The sequence below is a fragment of the Lepus europaeus genome, chromosome 1, assembly GCF_033115175.1.
Source record: "Lepus europaeus isolate LE1 chromosome 1, mLepTim1.pri, whole genome shotgun sequence".
Classification (NCBI taxonomy): domain Eukaryota; kingdom Metazoa; phylum Chordata; class Mammalia; order Lagomorpha; family Leporidae; genus Lepus; species Lepus europaeus.
Window position 1 is genome coordinate 143,340,922 of NC_084827.1, and position 24,688 is coordinate 143,365,609.

The following is a 24,688-nucleotide window of genomic DNA, read 5'->3' on the forward strand; positions in this document are numbered from 1 at the left end:
TGCAGCTGTCCTGCAGCCTTATCCTGAGAGTATATGCTCTCTCCTTTTCTAAATATTAATTTTGTCCCATGTAAGTCAGACCATCCTGTCACTATTCCACCATCCTGGAACCATAACTCTTCTGCTTACTTTAGATTTAATTTCCTCTAGTTCTAGTTTCCTAAGGTGAAAACTTACATTATTGATTTTAGGTTTTTCTTTTCATCTAATATATGCTTCCAAGACTTTAAATTTCCTTCTAAACACTGTTTTCACTTCATTCTCCAAATTTCAATAACTTGCTTTTTAATTTAATTCAAACTATTTTAAAATTTATTTTAACATTTCTGCTTTGGCTCCTGTTATTAGAAGTATGTTGTTTAATCTCCAAGTATTTATGATTTCCCAACTATATTTCTGTTATCAACTTCCAGTTTAATTCTACTGTGATCTGAGAGCAAATATCGTATGATTTCTATTCTCTTAAATTTCTCAAACTATATTTTCAATAGCCCAAATGTGGTCTTGGTGAAATATTCCATGAAAGCTGAAGAAAAATGTGTGCAGCCAGCTGTCGTTGAGTGAAAAAGTCCATTTTTGTCAATTATAGAAAGTTGAATTAAACTGTATTCCTACTGATATCTGACTACTGGACCTGTCTATTTCTGAAAAAGAAGTGTTAAAGCTTCTAAGAGTGGATTAATGAGTTTTTCCTTGAATTACTACCAGTCTTGGTCTCACATATTTTGACAATCTGTTTTTAGGGCATATGCATTAGGATTGCTAATCTCCTGGGACTGTTGGACCCTTTATCAAATTATAATACCCCTATTTGTACTTGATAACTTTCTTTTCTATGAATCATTCTCTGCTTGAAATGAATCAGCTACTTCTGCTTTGCTTTGATTAGTATTCACATAGTGTATCTGTCTCTATCCCTTTACTTTTACCAGGGAAGAAAGATTTTATTCATTGGTTTACTCGCCAAATGCCCACAACTGCCAGAGCTGGCTCAGAATGAGGTCAGAAGCCAGGAACTCAGTCCAGGTCTCCCATATGAATGGCAGGGACCCAGCTACTTGAGTCATCATGGCCATGAGCCAAGGTGTGCATTACCAGGAAGCCGGAGTCAGGAGCTGGAGCCAGGACTCAAACCAGGCACTTCAATATGGGTTGCAGGCATCCAAAGCAGCATCTTAACCACTTTACCAAATGCCTGCCCAACTTTACTTTTAATCTAATGTGTCTTTACATTTAAAATTGATTTCTAGCTGACAGCATGTGCTGAGACTGTGTTTTATCCACTCTGATAATGTCTTTTAACTGATTTATTTAGACTATTGATGTTTAAAGTGATTACTGATGTAGTTGAATTAATATTTACTATATTTGTAGCTTTTTTGATTTGTTGCTTCTGTGTTTTTCTTCTATTTTTGTCCTCTACACTTTTTCTACCTGTGTATGTTTTAACTGAGCATTTTATATAATTCCATTTTGCCTTCTTTATTAGCATATCAGTTTTGTTACTTTTTTTTTTTACTTTTTGATAGTTGCCATAAAGTTATCAGTATACATTTACAAGAAATCCAACTCCACCTTCAAATAATATTATACCACTTGATGGTAATGTAAGTTCTTTTTTTGATTTGTTTTATTTATTCAAAAGACAGAGTTACAGAATGGTAGAGACAGAGAAAGAGAGGTCTTTCATCTACTGGTTCACTCCACATGTGGCTGCAACAGCCAGAGCTGGACTAATCCAAAGCCAGGAGTCAGGACCTTCTTCAGAGTCTCCCACATGGGTACAGGGGCCCAAGCATTTGGTCCATCTTCTACTGCTTTCCCAGGCCATAGGCAGAGAGCTGGATCAGAAGTGGAGCAGCAGGGACTTGAATGGTACCAATAAAGGATGCCAGTGCCACAACCAGAGGCTTAGCCTACAGCACCGGCCCCTGCCCCCATAAATCCTTTACAAGATATTTCTAATTCCTCTCTTCTCTTCTTTGCCTCGATGCTGTCATTCATTTAACCATACATAAGTATACATATATACATATATATGCATACATCATCAATACATTATTACATTATTAATAATACATTATCATTTTGAATAAATCATTATGTTAGAACAATTAAGAATAAATAAAATAGGAGTCTTTGTTGTCATTTATTCATTCTCTTATACTCTTCCTTTCTTTATGTAAATTTGAGTTTCTGACCTATATAATGTTCCTTCTCGCTGAAGAACTTCTAACATTTTTAACAAGGCAAGTATATTTGCAATAAATTCCATCAATTTTTGTTTGCCTGAGAAATTCTATATTTCCCCTTAACATTTTTAAAGATTTATTTATTTATTTAAAAGACAGACAAGGCCATAGTCAAAGTTTAAGTTCTCTTCTCCCTTCAGAGAAAGGAACCTCCTTCTTTGATGGCCCGTTCTTTCCGCTAGGATCTCATTCACAAAGATCTTTCATTTAGGTCATTTTTTTTTTGCCAGAGTGTCTTGGCTTTCCATGCCTGAAATACTCTCATGGGCTTTTTAGCTGGATCTGAATGCCTTAAGGGCTGATTCTGAGGCCAGAGTACTGTTTAGGACATCTGCCATTCTATGAGTCTGCTGTGTATCCCGCTTCTCATGTTGGATTGTTCTCTCCTTTCTAATTCTATCAGTTAGTATTAGCAGACACTAGTCTTGCTTATGTGATCCCTTTGACTCTTAATCCTATCATTATGAGCAATTATGAACTGAAACTGATCACTTTGACTGGTGAGATGGCATTGGTACATGCCACCTTGATAGGATTGAATTGGAATCCCCTGGCACATTTCTAACTCCATCATTTGGGGCAAGTCAGCTTGAGCATGTCCCAAATTGTACATCTCCTCCCTCTCTTATTCCCACTCTTATATTTAACAGAAGTCACTTTTCAGTTAAATTTAAACACCTAAGAATAATTGTGTGTTAATTAAAGAGTTCAACCAATGGTATTAAGTAGAACAAAAAAATACTAAAAGGAATAAAGTAGTACAGAGAGAGAGAGAGAGAGAGAGAGAGAGATGTCTTCTATCTGCTGATTCACTCTCCAAATGGCTGCCACAACTGGGGGATAGGCCATGCCAACTCCAGGAACCAGGAGCTTCATCCCAGTCTCCGATGTGGATGGCTAGCACCCAAGTATTTAGACCACCTTTTGTTGCTTTCCCAGATGCATTTGCAGGGAGCTGGATCAGAAGTGGAGCAATCTGGACTCAAACTGGTACCCATGTGGTATGCAAATCTTGTAGGCAGTGGCTTAACCTACTGTGCCACAACATCAGCACCTCTCCTTAATTTTATTTATTTAGATAACATATTTTAAATTTACATTACAGTCAAGAGATTAATGCTTCCCCAAATAAAAAGTTTAACAAGTAAGAAGCAAAAAGACCCTAATGGGAATATAGGCACAGGATGTAAAAAATAATAGAATGGAAAGATGACCATTTCACTCATATACAGTAAATTTTAAAGTAACAATAGAAAATTAAAATTATAGTAATATAACATTCTTTACCATTGGTTTGATAAATATATAAAACAATTATTGACAAAACTATATTTGCAGCAATACTGATATACATAGGCATTTCTTTCTTTTTAAATTTTTTCATTTTTTAAATTTTAGCTGCCACTTAAAAGGGAGAACATGTGGTATTTGTCTTTCTGTATCCAACTAATTTCACTCAACATGAATTGCATCCATTTTGTTGCAAACAGTCCAATTTCATTTTTATAGCTGAATAATATTCTATTGTGTATACATATTACATTTTCTTTATTCATCTGATGATGGACACCTTGTTGATTCCATATTTTGGCTACTCTGATCAGTGCTGCTATAAACACAGTAGTGCAGGTATCTCTTTGATACATGTTCATGTGCTTTGGGTATATACCCAGCATTGGAATTGCTAGATCATATGACAAGTCTATTTCTAGTTTCCTGAGAAATCTCTATATTGTTTCTCAGTGGCTGCACTAATTTATATTGCCATCAACAATGTGTAAGTGTTCCCTTTCTCCACATCCCCACCAGCTTTTTCAATTCTCTGTGTTTTGGATTTTAGCCAGTCCTGCAATTGTGTGGTGCTATCTCATCAGGGTTTCAATTTTCATTTCCCTGATGGCTAATGATGTTGAGCATTTTTAATATATTTTTTGGCCATTTGCATTTCTATTTTGAGATCTATTGAGTTTCTTTGCCCATTTCTTAACTGGATTTGTCATTTTTATATTGTTGACTTTTAAAAGTCGCTGATATATTCTGGGTATTAATCCTTTGTCAGATGGTTAGCTTGTAACTATTTTTCCCATTATGTTGGATGTCTCCTCACTTTATTGATCATTTCTTTTGCTGTGAAAAAGCATCTGAGTTTCATATAATCCTATTTGTTTAGTTTTGGTTTTGTTGCCTGTGCTTTAGGGGTCTCATCCAAGAAATCATCCCCTACACCGAAGTCTTAGATTGTGTCCCTTACATTTCCTTCTAGCAATATCAGGTCTTAAATTTAGGTCTTTGATCCACCTTGAGTTAATTTTTATATATGCTGAGTCAGGGATCTAATTCCATTCTTCTACAGACATACATCCAGTTTTCTCAGCACCATTTGTTGAAGAGGTTATCCTTACTCCAATGTGTGGTTTGAGCACTTTTGTCAAAAATTAGTAGGCTGTATGTGCATGGATTAATTTGAGGGCTCACTATTGTGTTCCATTGATTTATGTGTCAGTTTTTATGCCAGTACCATGCTGTTTTAATTACTATAGCTTTGTGGTATGCTTTGAATTCATGTATTGTTATGCCTCCAGCTTAATTTTTCTTGCTTGGGATCACCTTGGCTACTCTGTGTCTTTTGTGATTTTATATGAATTTTAAGTTTTTTTTTCTAATTCTATATATAATCTTGTAGATATGTTGATAGGGATTGCATTGAATCTATAGATTACTTTCATGAATAGACATTTTAATGATATTGATTCTTCCCATCCATGAGCAAGGAATATCTTTTGATTTTTTTGTGTTCTTGCTGATTTCTTTCATCAATGTTTTCATTGTACAGATCTTTCACTTCTTTGGTTAAGTTTATTCCTAAATATTTGATTTTTCTGATGCTATTGTAAATGTGACTTCTCTCTTCATTTCTCTTTCAATGAATTCATCATTGGCATATTTAAAATGCTACCTTTTTATATGTTAATTTTGTAACCTGCAACTTTACTGAATTGGTTTATCAGTTCTAATGAGCTTTTTTGTTGGAATATTTAGGTTTTTGCTTATACAACATTCATATCATCTGCAAGCATAGATATTTTAGCTTCCTCTTTTCTAATTTTGATGGCCTTTATTTCTTTCTCCTCCCTAATTGTTCTTGCTAAAAATTCCTGTACTACGTTGAATAAGCGGTAAAACTGAACATAATCTTGTCTTATTCCAGATCTGAGGGGAAATTCTTTCAGCTATTCCGCATTCAGTATGATACTGACTGTTGGCTTGTCAACATATTGCCTTTATAATTTTGAAGTACGTTCTTATACCTAATTTGCAGAGGGTTTTTTTTATGAGAGGATGTTCAATCTTATCAAATACTATCTCTGCATCTATTGAAATGAGCATGTGATTTTTGTTCTTCATTCTGTTGAAAAGATTTATGATGTTTACTGATTTGTAAATGTTAAGCCACCCGTGCAATTCTGGGATGAATGCCACTAGAGTGTCATGTATGATCTTTTTGATGTGGTTTTGAATTCAGTTTGCTACTATGTTGTTGAAAATCTTTGCATCTGTGTTCTGTGACTGCATGATAGAGTGTGGGGTATAGCTGGGTCTGCAGGTGATCACTGTGTCTGGTGCCAGAGACTCAGAGCTCCCTGATTGCCTGGGGTCAGTCATTGCAAAGGGATTCATGCTCACAATGAAGACTGAAGAGATTCTTTGTGTGGTTCATATTGAAGCACGGAGGAGTGTTGCACCCATGGTGGACTAACCTGGGGCATTGACCACCTTGGAAGAGAGGAGGTGAGGATGTGATTATGTCAACAGAGGTGACCATATCCTCCCAACTGCTGACAATAGAGGAGATATCCCACACTTAACTTAGATGTCACCCTGGATGCTTGCCCCACCCTAGAGCACTGACTAGAGCTCTCTGGCTACACTTAGCACATGCCTCTGGGTATTCACTGAAACAGCAGACACTCCACTAAGCCATAGAAGAATCATTCAAAGATAAAATCCATCAGAGGAGAAAACCAACAAGTATTTCCACAAATGCTTAAAAATAAATGCAGAAATTTAAGAAACAAGGATAAGGAAGACAAAATGACTCCCTCAAAGGAACACAAAGACACTTCAATATTAGAATGTGAAATGAAGAGATTGATGAAATCCCTTAAAAGGAATTCAAAAGAATGCTCATAGAATTACTCAGAGGCGGGCCAGCATTGTGGCTCAATAGGCTAGTCCTCTGATGCGGTACTGGCACACTGGGTTCTAGTCCTAGTCGGGGCGCAGGATTCTGTCCCGGTTGCCCCTCTTCCAGGCCAGCTCTCTGCTGTGGCCAGGGTGTGCGGTGGAGGATGGCCCAAGTGCTTGGGCCCTTCACCCGCATGGGAGACCAGGAGAAGCACCTGGCTCCTGGCTTCAGATCAGCATGATGTGCCAGCCGCGGCAGCCATTGGAGGGTAAACCAATGGCAAAAGGAAGACCTTTCTCTCTGTCTCTGTCTCTCTCTCTCACTGTCCACTCTGCCTGTCAAAAAAAAAAAAAAAAGAATTACTCAGAGGCAATGAAAAGCAAATTCATGAATTAAAAAGTCCATACATGACACAGATGAAAAATTTTCTCATGAGATTTAGATTTTGAACTGAAATAAAGCTGAAATATAAGAAATGAAGAATTCAATGTGACAAATAAAAAATACAGTGGGAAGCCTTAACAATGACTTAGTGAGCTAGAAGAAAGAATATCTGAGCTAGAAGATAAATATGGAAATTTTTCAGTCAGACCAAAAAAAAGAATAAATTATAAAAATTTATGGTGTACTATCAAACGACCCAAAATATGATTCTTAGGAGTTCCTTAAGGTATGGGAAGATGGAAAGAATTAGAAGGCCATTTTAGTAAAATAACAACAGAAAACTTCCCTAATTTGGAGAAAGAAAGGGACATCCAAGTACAGGACGCACTTAGAACTCCTAATAGACATGATCAGGAAAGATCTTCACCACAACATATTGTCGTCAAACTTTCAACAGTAAAATATAAAGAAAAGATTATAAAATTGCATGAGAGAAATGCCAGATTACTTTCAGAGGATCTTCAAATTGGGCTCACAGCTGTCATTTCATCAGAAACCCTACAGGCTAGGAGAGAATGGTGAGATATATTCCAAATCTTAAGAGAAAAAAAACCTGTCAATCCTAAATACTGTACCCTGAAAAGTTCTCATTTATGACAGTTAAATAAAGACCTTCCATAACAAACAGAAATTGAAAGAATTTGTCACCACTCATCCAACCTTACAAATGGTGCTTAAGGATGTGCTATACACACAGAAACACAGAAAAATAGTGATTACTATGAAAGAAGTTGAAGGCAGAAATTCTCCCGATAAAAGTACAAAGGGAATCCAAAGCAAACAATAGAAATATTTATGGGGAAATGGCAGGACCAAGTCTTTACTTATCAATAGTAACCTTGAATGTAAATGGCCAAAATTATCCAACTAAAAGCTGCAGGCTGGCTGAATGGATTTTAAAAACAATATCCATCTATTTGCTGCCTACAAGAAACACTTCATGAATAAAGATACACACATAATGAAAGTAAATGATGGAAAAAAGTTATTCCATACTAATGGAAAGCAAAAATTAGCAGGTTTAGCCAACCTGATATCAGACAAATTGACTTTAACATAAAAACTGTTAAAAGAGACAAAGAAGGGCACTATGTAATGATGATTAATGACTTAATTAAACAGGAAAATGTGACTATAATAAATGTATATGCACCCAATGCCAGGGTCATGGCTATTTAAAACAAATGTTAATGGATCTAAAGGAAGACATAGACTCCAATACAATAGTAATGGGGGACTCCAATACCCCCACTTTCAGCAATGGACAGATCAGTTAGACAGAAAATCAACAAAGAAACAACAGAGTTAATGTACACTAAGGACAAAATGGACCTAACTGATAGCTACAGAACCTTTCATTCCATAGTTGAAAAATACATATTCTTTTCATCAGTATATGGAATTTTTTCTAAAATAGATCATATGCTATGCCTTATATTGAGTCTGAGTAATTTAAAAAATTTAAAAAAAATTGAAATCATACCATGCTGAAAATCAACAACTCAAGAAGTTCTAGGAAGTATACAAACACATGGAGAGTGAACAACATGCACCTGAATGAACAGTGGGCTATAGAAGACATTAAAAGGAAATAAAAAATTTCCTGGAAATGAATGAAAATGACAATAAAATACATCAAAACTTACGGTATACAGCAAAAGCATTGTTAAGAGGGAAGTTGATATCAATTGGTGCCTACATCAAGAAATTGGAAAGGCTTCAAATGAGCTATCAGTGCATCTCAGGGACCTAGAAAAACAATAACAAACTAAACCCAAAATTAGTAGGAGAAAATAAATAATTATAATTAGAGAAGAAATAAGCAAAATTTAACTAAAAAGTATAAAAGATCAGGAAAAGAAGAGAAGAGATGGATTTTGGAAAAAATAAACAAAATTGATACACCATTGGCTGAACTAAAAAAAATAGGGAGAAGACCCAAATTAATAAAATCAGAGATGAAAATGGAAATTTAAGAATGATATAACAGTAATAGAAAGAATTATCAGAAGTTACTGCAAACAGCATTATGCTGGAAAATCTAGAAGAGTGTATGCATTCCTGGACACATACAATCTATCAAAATTGAGTCATGAAGACAGAAAACATAAACAGACCCATAACCAAGATGGTGATTGATCAGTAATAAAGACCCTCCAAACGAAGAAAAGTCCAAGACTGAATAGCTTCACTACTGAATTCTACAAGACTTTTAAAGAAGAACTAATTATAATTCTTCTCAAGCTATTCAAAACAATTTAAAGAGAGGGAATCCTCCCAAACTCCTTCTCTAAGACCAGCATCACCTTAATTCCTAAACCAGAAAGTGATACAACAGAGAAAGGGGACTATAGACCAATATCCCTGATGAACATAGATGTGAAAGTCCTCAACAAAATACTAGTTAATTGAGTCAAACAACACATCAGAAGGATCATCCACTTGGACCAAGTGGGATTTACCCCTAGTATGCAGGGATAGTACAACATATGAAAATCAATAAATGTGATAAATCACATTACAAATTGAATAATAAACTATGATTAGCTAAATATATGCAGAGAAAGCATTTGATAAAATAAAACATCTTTCATGATTAAAAAACTTAAGCACATAGGGTATAGCAGGAACATTCCTCAACACAATCAAGGCAATTTATGACAAACACACAGATTTCATTGTATTGAATGGGGATCAGTTGGAAGCGTTCCCACTAAGATCCAGTCCACTGTCACCACTGCTATTCAATATAGTCTTGGGAGTTTTAGCCAGAGCCATAAGATAGGAAAAAGAAATCAAAGGTACACAAATTGGAAAGAAGGAAGTCAAACTATCCCTATTTGCAGATGAAATGATTCTATGTATAGGGGACCAAAAGACTCCACTGAGAGACTATTGGCACTCATGAGTTTGGTAAAGTGGAAAATATAAAATTTTTTTAAAATTTTTTTATTTATTTATTTGAGATGTAGAGTTACAAACAGAGAAGGGGGAATACAGAGAGAAAGGTCTTCCATCTGCTGGCTCACTCCCCAAATGGCTGCAATAGCAGGAGCTGGGCTGATCTAAAGCTAGGTGCCAAAAGCCTCCTCTGGGTCTTCCATGCAGGTGCAGGGGCCCAAGTACTTGGGCCATCTTCTACTGCCTTCTCAGGCCATATCAGGGAGCTGGATTGGAAGTGGAACAGCCAGAACTCAAACCAGCACCCATGTGGTATGCCGGCACTGCAGGTTGAGGCTTAGCCTACTATGCTACACTGCTGGTGCCAGGACATAAAATTAACACATAAAAATTAAAAGCTTTTGAATGCACAGAAAATGCTATGGCTGAGAAAGAAATTGTAAGATCAATCCCACTCACAATAGCTACAAAAATTTGAAATACCTTGGAATAAATTCACCCAAGGAGGTGAAAATCTCTATGATGAAAATTACAAAACATTAAAGAAAGAAATAGAAGAAGACACAAAAATGGAAAAATTTTCCATGTTTGTAGATTGAAAGAATTAATATAACCAAAATGTTCATACTACCGAAAGCAATTTACAGATTCAATGTGATCCCAATCAAAATACCAACAACATTCTTCTCAGACCTAGAAAAAGTGATCTTAAAATTCATATAGAAACACAAGAGACCCCAAATAGCTAAAGCAATCTTACACAATAAAAAACAAAACTTGGAGACATCACAATAACAGATTTCAAGACATACTATAGGGAAGTTATGATCAAAATAGCCTGGTGATGGCAAAAAAAAAAAAAAAAAGACATTCTCACCAATGGGATAGAAAACAGTCTCCAGAAATCAATCCACACATCTACAACAAATTCCTGTTTGACAAAGGAACTAAAATCAATCCCTGGAGAAAAGACAGTCTCTTCAACAAATGGTGCTGGGAAAATTGGATCTCTGCATGCAGAAGTATGAAACAAGTCTCTTACCTTACACCTTATACAAAAATCAACACAAAATGGACCAAACATGTAAATCTATGGCCTGATACTATCAAATTACTAGAGGACAACATTTGGGGAACTCCAGAAGACATTGGTATAGGCAAAGAGTTCTTGGAAAAGACAACAGAAACACAGGCAATCAATGCAAAAATAGAGAACTGGGATTACATCAAGCTAAGAAGTTTCTGTATGGCCAGCGCCGCAGCTCACTTGGCTAATCCTCTGCCTGCGGTGCCAGTACCCTGAGTTCTAGTCCCATTTGGGGCGCCGGGTTCTGTCCAGGTTGCTCCTCTTCCAGTCTAGCTCTCTACTGTGGCCTGGGAAGGCAGTGGAGGATGGCCCAAGTGCTTGGGCCCTGCACCCACATGGGAGACCAGGAGGAAGCACCTGGCTCCTGGCTTTGGATCGGCACAGTGCACCAGCCGTAGAGGCCATTTGGGGGGTGAACCAAAGGAAGGAAGACCTTTTTCTCTGTCTCTCTCTCTCACTGTGTAACTCTACCTGTCAAAAAAAAAATTTTGAAGTTTCTGCATTGCAACAGAAACACTGAGCAAAGTGAAGAGGCAACCAAGGGAACGGGAGAAAACATTTGCAACCTATGTGACTGATAAAGGATTAATATCCAGAATCTATAAAGAGCTCAAGAAACTCAACAACGACAAAACAAACAATCCAGTTAAAAAATGGGCAAAGGACTTGAACAAGCATTTTTCAAAAGAGGAAAGTCAAATGGCCAACAGACACATGAAAAAATGCTGAACATCACTAGCCATCAGGGAAATGCAACTCAAAACCACAAGATGTCACCTCATCCAGTTAAAATGGTTCTCATATGGAAATTAACAAACAATAAATTCTGGCAAGGATGTGGGGAAAAAGGTACCCTAACCAGTGTTGGTGGGAATTTAAATTAGTACAGTCATTGTGGAAGACAGTTTGAAATACCTAAGACAGCACAAAGTAGACATACCATATGATCCAGCAATCTTACTCCTGGGAATTTGCCCAAGGGAAATGAAATCACCACATGAAACAGTTATCTGTCCCCTCATGTTTATTGCAGCTCAATTCACAATAGCTAAAATATGTTTCCAACCCAGATGTCCATCAACTGATAACTGGATAAAGGAATTGTGGTGTGTGTGTAGATAAATAGATAGGTAGATAGTATGGAATGCTATCCAGCCATTAAAAAATGAAACCCTATCTTTTGTAAACAAAATGGATGTAACTGAAAACCATTATACTTAGTAAGATAAGCCAGTTCCCCCCAAAAAGACAAATACCATATGTTTTCCCTGATGTATAGTAACTAATAGAGTGCCAAAAATGTAATATATACGAGTGAAATTGACATTTTGAGATTTGATGATTGTTTATAGCCTTTGTCTCTACTGTTGAGGAACAGTGTTGTTGTTTTTTTTTTTTTCTTCATACTATTTGTTGAACTCTTTACTTAGTGTAGCATTAATCTTATGAGTATAAAATAAACTGAAAGGCGTTTACTGTGAAAACTAAGACTAGGAATAAAAGGAAGGAGAAGAAAGGGCAGGCGCATGAGTGGGAGGAGGGTAGGGTAAGAAGTATCACTGTGGTCCTAAATCTGTATGTATGAAATACATGAAATTTGTTCACCTTAAAAAAGCAATGAAAAAATATTTAAACAGATAAGTCACAAAAATATATTCAAATGTTCAAGAAACACATGAAAAAAAGCTTAATACCATTAATCATCAGGAAAATGCAGTTAAATCACAATGAGATATCATTACACACACAGTAGAATGGCTGACTTTACAAAGAACAATAATATTTAGTTTTAGCAAGATGTAGAGCAACTAGATCCCACATACACTTATACTAGGTATATAAAATAGAGTTACCACTTTGGAAAGTTTCTTATAAACTTATCATACAACACATCAGATTCATTTCTAGGTACATAAGAGAAGTGAAACATATATCCTCAGAGAGACCCATACATAAACATTCTTGGTAGTTTTATTCATAAAAGCCAAAGATGAGAACAACCAAAATGTACACTACCATGCATGCAACATGAATGAATTTCAGAAATATGCTACTATATGAACGAAGTCAGATGCAAAACAGTACATACAATGTAATTCAATTCATATCAAATTCTAAAGTGGGAAAAACTAACTTCTTGTGGCATAAAATAAGTCAGTGTTTGCCTACTATCTGTAGGGGAGAGTACTGACTGCAAAGTGAGAGGTAGGTAATTTGTAGGTGACATGAATGTCCTAGATTTTGATTGTGGTAGTAGTAGTCCCACAGATGGATACATTTGTCAAAATTCATCTGAAATGTATAATTAAAATGAGCACATTTTATTGTATGTATACAGGGTCTTCAAAAAGTCCATGGAAATTGCATATCATGAAAAAACTATGCATAGATTTCAAAAAATTTTTGCACCAAAATAAACTTATCTTTTAATTCCATTTCCACAAAATTTTCAAATATCCTTAAAATTATGTCCTAAGGAAGCATATTTTTTAAAAATGTAAATTCTCTTAGTAACTAAGAAACTGTGATAATAATCTAATTCTCCAAATCAGCATAATATACTTAGCTCTGACTTAAGTATGACAAGCCCTTATCCCAAGGAAAGAAGGCATTTTAGAACTTAATTTTATTCATGATCTGAAATAATTTCCCTTAATGCCATCAGTAAAGAGATTACACTCACTCCTTCTCTCTCAGACTTTATGAATATACTACTATATTTCAAGTAGCCTGAAAGATAGAATAATGTATATTTTAAAAGTTTGGGTTATCACAGAGCAAAATTTACTTTTTAGCATTATTTATGATCCTCCTTAAGTAAATGGAATAAAGCATTTCAAAATCACCTCCTTTATGTTTCCAATGCACTCTGTTGTGTTGAATAGCACATAAAACATAAAACTAAGCACATATGAAGTTTCAAGGTGTTGTGTAGGTCTTCACTTCAATCTGCTGCTGAGTTGTTACAGAAAATTGCCTACACTATTTTTCATTTCAGAGCTCATGAAATTATAAACATTTTCCTTGCAATTTTGCACACATGAAATATATGAGCCCAATGAAGAATTCTCTTGAACTCATAAAAAGTTCATTGAAAATTATTATTTTAAATTTTAAAAATTTATATAAGGTGAATAAATTTCATGTATTTTATATACACAGATTTAGGAGCATAGTGATACTTTCCTCCCTACCTTCCCTCCTCCTCATGCTCCCACCCCACCACCTCCTCCCTCTCTTATTTTTCTTTTAATTTTTACAATGACATACTTTTCAGTTTATTTGAAAATCGTAAGCTTAACCCCCACTAAGTAAAGAATTCAACAAATAGTAAGAAGAAAAAAACCACTGTTCCTCAATAGTATTGAAACTATAGAATAAAAAGGCAGGGCTAGCACTGTGGTAGAAAAGGTAAAGCTGCCACCCATATGATGCTGGCATCCCATATGAGCAACAGTTTGGGTCTTGGCTGCTCCACTGCTGATCCAGTTCCCTGATGATGAGCCTAGCAAAGCAGCAGAAGATGGCCCAAGTGCTTGGGCCCCTGCACCTATATGGGAGACCCAGAAGAAGCTGCTGGCTCTTGACTTCAGACTGGCCTAGTCCCAACTATTGTGGCTATTTGGGGAGTAAACCAGCGGATGGAAGATCTCTCTGTCTGTCTCTCTCTCTCTCAGTAAATCTTTTTTTAAAAAAAGAATAAAAAGGCAATCCACAATTTTAAAAAGTATTCTTACGCTATAAAGCTTAGCCTTGCTGACACTGTGATGCACTAGGTTAAGCTGCTACTTGTGTTGCTGACATCCCCCATTGCTAGAAGCCCATATCTGAGGACAGGTTGAGTCCTGACTGTTCCACTTCCAATCCAGCTTCCTGCTAATGTGCCTGGGAAGCAGTGAACAATGGTCCAAGTTCTTGTGTCCCTGCTACCCATATGAGAGACCTGGATGGAGTTCCAGGCTCCTGAATTTGACCTGGCCCAGCCCTGGCTGTTGTGGGCATTTGGGGAGTGAACCAGCTGAGGGAACAGCTCTCTCACTCTTGCTCTCGCTCTTGCTCTCTTTCCCCCACTGGAAAATAAATACTTAAATCTTTGAAAAAGAAATGTTAAAGAAGAAAGATTAAGCTCAAAAGGTAAGATACTGTTAGTATCTCATAGAAACAAATCTCATCATGGCCTTGGACATGTATGGGATAGAATGCTAAATCTAATGGTATCCTCTCCTAGGCTTTCAGATTTTTTTTTTTTTTTTTTTTTTTTTTTTTACAGGCAGAGTGGATAGTGAGAGAGAGAGAGAGAGACAGAGAGAAAGGTCTTCCTTTTGCCATTGGTTCACCCTCCAATGGCCGCTGCAGCCAGTGGGCTATGGCCGGTGCACTGCGCTGATCTGAAGCCAGGAGCCAGGTGCTTCTCCTGGTCTCCCATGCGGGTGCAGGGCCCAAGCACTTGGGCCATCCTCCACTGCACTCGGGACAGAATCCGGCGCCCCGACCGGGACTAGAACCCGGGGTGCTGGCGCCACAGGCGGAGGATTAGCCAAGCGAGGCCCAGCTTTCAGATTTTAACAACAGGAGACATTCTTCTTTCATTGTTTTTTTTTTTTTTTATATTCTTTTCATCAGCATTCTTCCCAAAGGACTACATAATGAAAGGAAAGGGCACCAAAGAAGGGAGAACATCTCACCCAGAAGTTCAGTCTCGGGAGCAAGCCTAGAGATCTGAATGTGCACATTCATCTGCAGAGTGTGACTGCCACCATTTGCTGCAGACAGCTCTAAAATAATTACACAAGTCGCATTGAGCCATTTCCAGATGAATCCAATGTATAGAACTAGGAAGTACTGCCAGTTTCATTACAAATCTTTGATTCTTGAGATCTTGAGAAAATATTTTTTTCCTTTTTTAAGTTGTATAAAGGGACCCACTGGCAAACCAAAACTCTCCCACCCATAAAGCAGAACACTATGTCTAATTTAAGTCTTTTGATTACCTATTTTTTAATTACATAGATGGATACATGGAAAGGAAGAAAAAGAAGAGAAGAGGGGGGAGCAAAAGAAACCAAATATGTCATTGGGAAAGCTCCTCTGCTACCATCGTAAGATTTGTTGGAAAGTTATTTACCATATCCACCAATTCAAAGACCAGACCCTCGTTATTTTGCTACCCCAAAGTGCTCCTGAGACTTGCTCTTGATAGCAATATGAATTAATGCCAGTTACCACTTCAGGAGAGCACAAACTTCCACCTCCAGAAGTCCAAGGAAGGGGTCACACAGGAAAAGGTGGGCACTGTGGGTGATGGGCTACGTCCTCTGCCTGAAGAAAAAATTATTGCACCACAACTGAACAAGTCCCCAGGGCAAAAACAAATATAAGGAGTGCAACTAACAAATTAAAAAATATATCTAATCAATAAGGATGGGTGAATATGGCAGTATTTTGAGATAAAACTGCATTTTCAACTATTTTTAAAATGTTTCCCATTTGGCAGAACCCCAAATGAGCTTTGCCAAGCACTTTTTCTTCTTAATTTTTAAGTGCGTATGTATTTCAAGGAAAATTTAATCCATATGTTCCTCTCTCATTTACACAATTTATCAAAATGTTGCTTTGAATGAGCCATTTAATGTCTAAGAAAACCGAAGAGCACTTATTTTCCCCCTAATACAAGATTTTAGCTTTTTTTCTTTCCTCAGTTAAATGTGTTCAGTACCGCACAGAAAGCTAATTGAAAAATAATCAATTTTATTTTAATATTCAGAACCAAAGTCTGATAAAATTTAAAATAACTGAAGAGCAAAAATCCCCTGTAGTCCGATATTTCCAATTATCTACTGCCTCCTTCATTAAAATATACCTTTTAAATGACCAGAACTAGGAAACTGAGTCTGAAAGAAGTCGAAACTATGCCAAAATCACAAGCCTAGTTAGTGGCACAGCCAAGACACGTGTCTTCTGGTTAGAGTGACTTCTTTGACTTTTCTGCTTTTAATTAGGATTTTATTCTATAACATACAGAAGTGCTGGCACAATAATAGATCATGAAAAGCATCAGAGTGCATTGCTGTGTGAAATGTGCCTGCCTGCTTCCAACAGACCAATGCCTGGGCAACTGGTAGGCTGTACTCCAACGTTCAGTAGCTGGTGTTGTGAAAATTTCAGTGGCCCACTTCCCCATGTGATCCTATTGATATCAATCCTTTCCCTCAAAGGTAAGTGATAGATCCTGTCTAAAAGGAAAATTAGGTCCCAGGAGACTCTCTGCCCTTGCCAAGAAGATGCTACAAGAAAAGCTGATTGTGCCTTAAGTAATAAAGGTATTTTTCCCTCCCCTCCTCCTCCACTTCCTTCTTCTTTCTCCAGAGTGGACCCAGAAACCTGGTGATGGGCATACTATGAAGCCTGGAGGGGCTTAATGATGAAACCAGCCCATGGGCTGGGGTCACAGTGCACTTTATGTTCAGCCTCTGACACCTGCTTCACCAGGTAGGGAAAAAAACCTCAGGGGAGTACAGGACTGCTATCCGCAGGAGTATGAAAGAAAAGACCAGAAAATGATTCGGGTTTCCTTTTGTCATGCCAGGAGGCATTCATAAACCATAGACTACAAGTCTTAATCAAAAGAATTTTGGAGCTGGTGTTTGGCCCAGCAGTTAGCCAGTTGAATACCTGCCCCTGGTTCCTGACTCCAGCTTCCTGCTAATGCAGACGGAAGGAGGCAGCTGCAATGACTCAAGTAGTTTGGTTCCTGCCACCCGTGTGAGAGAGGAGGATTGAGTTCCAGCTCCCAGTTTTGGCATGGCCCCCTTGCAGGCATTTGGGGAGTGAACCAGTGGAAGGGGGTTCTCTCTGCCTGTCTCTCTCTCTCTTTCTGTCTCTTTCTGCCTCTCAAATGAATAAAATAAATAAATATTTTTTAAAAGAACACCATAAACTTCTGTAACTTTGTAACTCAGCAACGTTTAGACCATTTTACTCTATTGTGTTAACAGCAATTATAACCAAAACTATGCTTTTAAAAGCAAGACTGGAGAGGGCATATAATATGTACTTATCTTTTAGAAATAACCAAAGAGAGAACTGGGAGACCTGTCTGGAGGGAGAAACCAAAACAATCCAGTGCAGAACAGTTCAACTACTTACTAATTTAGGAAAATTACTTAACCTCTTTGTTTCCTCATATGTAAATTTGGGATTATTAAAAGGACCTCCCCAGTGAAATAATGCATACAAAACACTAAAGAGAGTGCTGGCATATGATAAGACCTCCATAAAATTGTGGTTGAACTACCATTTTTTTCAACTGAAACAGGGAAATGGGCTCAAATCCAAGGGCTTGTGGTAAACAAAGAAAAAGAAAACACAAGAAGATCATTTAGAATGGATAAGGAGTCTAGCAATCAAAAAGCTATTGTGGATTTATTGAGCTTGATTTAAAACTCAACTGTACACTCAAAGTAAAAATCAAGGACTAGATTAACATTATAGCACATGGCCATACCACTCATAGATAATGTCATCTCTTTTTATCTTTGACATCCTGCTGTGAAAATCAGCTCATTGCTTTGACTGGATCACTACACAGTGTATACACAGATTAAAACATCATACTGTACCCCATAAACATGTACAACTATTAGCTATCAATTAAAATGATATTTTAAAAGAAGTGAAATTTAATAACAAAAACTTCATGTATTCAAAGGTTGAACGGCCATTGGAAATCAATGCAAAATTCCCACAAATTTCTCAGAACTCAAGGTTTGAGAAGTGGCTCCCCGGCAGTGACCCTAGAGACATGACAGCATTGGATTCAGGTGCAACAGGCATCTCAGTTGCTCCTCCTTGGTAAAATTTTTCTGGTTTGTCTATACTTTGATTGATCTGACAAATTCTAAGTGGATTAAAAGCACATGGGCCCTAGGGCCAGGAGTACTGTGATTACAGTCTAAGTGTCACTTTGAGGACAACATTCTAATTTTAGGGGGTTCTGGCCTATAAAAAAAATGAGGTTGGATTTGGTGATCTTAAATGACCCTCCTACTCTAACAATTTATAGGTCCATAATGATATAGTTTTAAAATAGTGAGAAGAGCTTTCCTGGCCATCCCTACCCTATCATCAAAATTGACTTATATAGCACATTTCTTTGAAAGTTCTAGGCATTGTATATAGACATTTAGGGAAAGGAAGAGAAATGTTGTGAATATAATCTGCTTTCATGTTGGATTTGGTTCTTCAGAAGCTCTTCCACAGTATCCACAGCTTAATGTGGAGACAATTAATTAGTGAGTATAAATTTAACCAATCATAACATATGGATCATTTTATCTATTTCATAGGACCAATCAAGGGTTAAATGAAAGAGCATAAGTCACATGCCAGCCTCCTAACAGATGCTCAAGATACCTATTATAGCAGCAGAAAAGGAGACAGTGGTTCCAAGCATCTGAAAGAAAGCCTTGGGTCACAAAGGAATGTCACCTGGCACATAAATAGTGTTCCCAAACCCGAAAGATTGTTTTTAATGATTTTATTGTTTGTTGAAAATTTTGCCATATTTGATTCAATTATACATGTTGTAGACATATATATTTTTTTTCTTGAAAATAAGTTATTAATATCACAGAATAATGGATTCATGATAAAGATCATAACATGGGAAAAGAAGAGTATATTGACATTTACATAGTATGATTCAGTGACATTTACATGGTACAACTTATCTCAAATTACATGACAGCCACACAGTTTTTATACTCACTATAAACTTCCACAAATAAGAGAAAACATGATATTTGTCTTTCTGTGTCTAGTTTATTTCTCTTTAATGATCTCCAGTTCCATCCATTTTTTGCAAATGTCAGGATTTCATTCTTTTTTATGGCTGAGTAATATTCTATCATGTATTCACATGACATCTTCTTTACCCATAATCAGTTGATAGACATCAAGTTTGATTCTATATCTTTGCTATTGTAAATTTAGCTTCTATAAACATGGGAGTATGGGTATCTCTTTCATGTACTGATTTCATTTTCTTTGGATATATTCCCTAGAGTAGGATAGCTGGCTCACATGGTAGCTCAATTGCTTTGAATTTTTGTCATGCGTTAAAATATCAGTAGAGACTGCCAAGGAAGTAATGTGGATGATGTTTGCTGACTGAAATTTTGAAGTTGCTCTCCTGAGTCAGTACTCTCACGCTTTCACAACTGTTACATTCAAATAATATCATATGCTTGATCACTTATTGCAAAGCACTGGACAGTTGGGACCTAGTGGAGACAAACACATAGTATATTGATGACTAAGTGGGATGTTCCATATTTAAATTATAAAAACATTACTTTAAATTTGCTCCCAATTAAGAGTTTCTCAGGGCCAGCGCTGTGGCATAGCAGGTAAGGCCACTGCCTGCAGTGCCAGCATCCCATATGGGCTCCGGTTCATGTCCTGGCTGCTCCACTTCTGATCCAGCTCTCTGCTATGGCCTGGGGAAGCAGTGGAAGATAGCCCCTGCACCTGTGTGGGAGACCTGGAAGAAGATCCTGGCTCCTGGCTTCAGATCGGTGCAGCTCCGGCCATTGCCGCCATCTGGGGAGTGAACCAGCAGATGGAAGAGCTCTCTCTCTCTCTCTCTCTCTCTCTGCTTCTCCTTCTCTCTGTGAGTAACTCTGACTTTCAAGTAAATAATAAATCTTTTTTTTTAAAGAGTTTCTCATAAATGGGAGAGGATACACAAGAATATATCCCAAGAGGGTCTTCTTTTTTTTTTTTAAAGACTTATTTATTTATTGAAAGTTTCAGAGAAGGAGAGAATGAGAGAAAGAGGGAGAGAATATTCCATCCTCTGGCTCACTCCCAAAAGGGCCACATTGGCCAAGACTGGGCTAGGACAAAGCCAGGAATCTGGATTCCATCCAGTGGGGCCCAAGTACTCAGGCCATTTTTGCTGCTGCTGTTTTCCCAAGCTCATTAGTAGGAAGCTGGATTAGAAGTGAAGTACCCAGGACTTTAATGGTGCTTATATGAAATGCTGGTGTTGGAGGCATCAGCTTAAACCACTGTACCACAATGCTGGCCTCAAGAAGGGTTGATGGGGCATAGTGGGTAAAGCCACCACCTGCAGTGCCAGCATCCCATATGTGTGCCAGTTCGAGTCCCAGTTGCTCTACTTACAATCCAGCTCTCCTTTATGGCCTGGGAGAGCAGTGGATGATGAACCAAGCCCACCCTTGCACCCGCATGGGAGACTTGGAAGAAGCTCCTTGCTCCTGGCTTTGGATCGGCACAGCTCCGACCATTGTGGCTAACTGGGGAGTGAACTGGTAGATGGAAGACCTCTCTCTCTCACTACCTCTCCTCTCTCTGTGTAACTCTGACTTTCAAATAAAATAAATAAATCTTTAAAAAAAAAGAAGAAGAAGAAGAGTTGGAGCATGGAGCAATGGCAGGAGGGAGAGAAGGGCAGGAAGTATCACTATGTTCCTAAATCTGTATATATGAAATACATGAAACTTATATACCTTCAATAAGATTTTGTAAAAGAGGCTATTTCTATGTGCATGCAGTGATAATGAACAAACGTCCTGCAATCATAGATCTTCAGAGATGGAAACTTGGCCTTCGACAGAACTAGACAGTAATGATGCAATCCAAGCACTACTTTCAAGTTTTGGCCTCGGGCCACCTTGGAAGGAAGGATCCCCAGAACCTTCTGGAGAGGAGTGTGGTTCTCAGGTCTACTCTCAGAGCTAAGTAGAAAAGCAGGACTCTCGTATTCAAGTTTTCAGTTGACAGAGGAAGTCAGGAATCAAGGGACCTGTGGTCACCCTGCCAGCTTTGAGATGCCTCCTTGGTTATTGTTTTTGTTATATTGTCGGTTTCCTATGATTATTACCAGGGAAACATCTAAAATAATCCTTAAAAATAATGTCTATACCGGTGTAGAGGTGAGGCACTGCTTTATACCCTGAAGCCAGCCTTGAATGTGGAGAGAAAAGTTGCCACAAACAGTGGGAAGCAATTGTGGAAAAATTGAGGAAGTTGACTGAGTTCCCAGAGGAGCCCAGGAGGAAATGAGGAGGAGGAATCAGGTTCGGTCAGAGAGGGAGTTCTGGGAATCCCAGGTACAGTGTAGAACCAAGGAGAGGGGACTCCTGTCTGTCAGTTCAACCCAAGCTTTCTTTGTTTCCTTTGGGCTTGCAATCTATTGTATGTAATAATTCTTTCTTCAAACTTTTTCATAGTGCTTTCTGAAAGAATTTATCTTCTGAATTTTGGGAATATTGAGAAATCCAGCTCACTAGGATATAAATTCCACCTGATTACTTAACCAAACTTCCTGAATGGCCAATATATGAATTTATCTTCAATTTAAAAATGAACAAAGCATTGTCCTAGCAAATTGTCATCATTTCCTGCCTTTAAGAAGGCACTAGAAAGATGAGCTGAACCAATTTAGGGTATTTTAAATGGTTTTCAATTGAAACCTAGAAATCGAAAAAAAAAAAAAAAGAAAAGAAAAATAAATAAATAAAAACAGTTTGTGAGCTTTGAGAAATAAATAGTTCAGGGGAAGAGCTGATTTCACAAGATCTCCATCCACTCCATGACCATTCTCTTCCGTTCTAGGACCCATCCGCCTCTTCTCATTTCAGTTTTCAGCCAGGAATACTGAAACTGATCACTTTTCAGCCTCAATAAGTCCTTGTTAATTATTTTAACATTTCAGGTTCAGGAAACCCAAGCCCAGTGTTTGTTAAGTGCTCTTTTCCTTGATTTGTATGCCCTCTTATATTACAAGGGAAGTTGATTCCATGTGTTTCTGATTCATTTTTACTTAACTCATCAAGACATTGGTTCATAAAGGCTATTTGATGTCCAAAGATTCTGCTGAGACTTTTGTTCATTAACCATAAAGCCAGTGAAATAATATGCAGTTTATACAAGAGAACAGAATTGGGAGACCAAGGAACTTGTCTTACCTTTGTCTCTGACTTGCTTTCATACAAGGGTGAGTCACTTTTCCAGATGTTATCTGGGAAGAGATAGCAGTATCTTATATATAGTTTGGAGACTTTCCTAATAAAATATAATTTTGAAGGATCTTTCTTAAGAGTAAGGTATGTTATCAATCAATATTAAAGTAGCTCTCAAATTTAAGAAATATTTTCACCTGGTTTTGAGCTTGTAGAATGTTTTGCTTTTTTTTTTTTTTTTTGAACTTGTAGGGTGGTTTTCCTGATCAAGCTCAAAATTAAAATTTCAGAAGGTTATTATATGAAACATAATGTTTCCACTGGAAAGCATAATCCCTACATGGATTTATACCCACAAAGTACTGTTGTTCCCACTGGTTTCCTTTTTGAGCTAACAATCACCTATGAATTTTTTGAGAGGTAGAGAAAGAAAGATAGAGAGAGAGAGAGAGAGAGAGAGAGGGTGTTTCCATCCACTGATTCACTCTCCAAATGTCCACAATGGCTGATGCTAGACTAGGCTGAAGGCAGGAGCCAGGAACTCAATTCAGGTCTCCCATATTGATGGCAGGAACCAAATCACTTGGGCCATCACCATTGTCTCCCAGGGCTTGCAGTAGCAGGAAGCTAGAGTCAGGAGCCAGAACCAGAGGTGGGTATTAAACTTAGGCAATTCAAATGGGACACAGGTCCCTTAACTGCTAGGCCAAATGCCCACCCCAACACTACCACTCTTTTTGACAATTTGCAGAAAGATAGTGGGTAGATATTTGCAATAGAGAGAATTTCTGATTCTGACTCAAAGGCAGAGATTCTTCCAATATTTTGGAACACCAAATACTAGAAGTCTAGGTTGCTCTAAATGGTGTGACAACAAATTTGGTGTGTATCAATAATGAAATCTTTCTTATTTATTATTTCTTTCTTTCCACTATGTTCATTAACCTGCTGTCATTTGCTGGTCTCTGGTAGTTTACCAAGTGACCAGAACACTAAGTAGGATTCAGCCATCAGTTTTGACTGGAACCAACAGCAGAAATTAAGGAATTTCATGATCAAAATTATAAGGAAGAAAAGAGGTTCAGGAGAAAGAATAGCACCAGTCTCTGATTTTTGCCTCATAAGAGCACATGAAAGATAGAGTGACCATGTGGCTGATGGAGACAATTGAACATTAACTTTTCCACAAACTACTTGCTTCCCAAAGCTTACAAACTTTGTATGTGTGTATGTGGGTGTGTGTATTGTCTTGGTCATTTGATCTCCAGGTAGTGGCCTGGTATTAGGCAAAGGGATAAGTCAGCACAACACACAAGCAACAAGAGATGTACAAGCAATCAGGAGAGGCATATCCCCTTCCCTCACCATCCTGATAAGAAGTGTGGTTGGACTGGACAAGGCTGGATGCACTGTGTGTGTGGTGTAGAAGGACCTGGCCTCCTCTTGTGTTCTATGTTTCTATAACGTTCTTATGAAAGTAGCCTTGGGAAAGGGAGTTTTGTTACCAGCTAGCTGCTCAAATGAAGTGCACCTAAGTGCTAGGTAGACCAGATGTCAAACACCAATACGCCTAACGTTGTATCAAGTTGAGATTGGTTGTTTCCCTCTTCTGCTGAGGAACTTAATGAATTTCTGCTGGCTCTTACCAGGCGACTTAGATTTGGTACACAACTCTACTTGTGTCTCCATAAATGGCAAGTTACTGAGACCAATTAAGCAGGTAGCTTCTGCTTGCCCAGGGAGTGGGATGAAGAAACCAGCCAATAATATCTATATTTGGTGCAGGACAAAGCATATCCCAAAAGATAAGGGCTAGCCCTCTAGGAGTTCA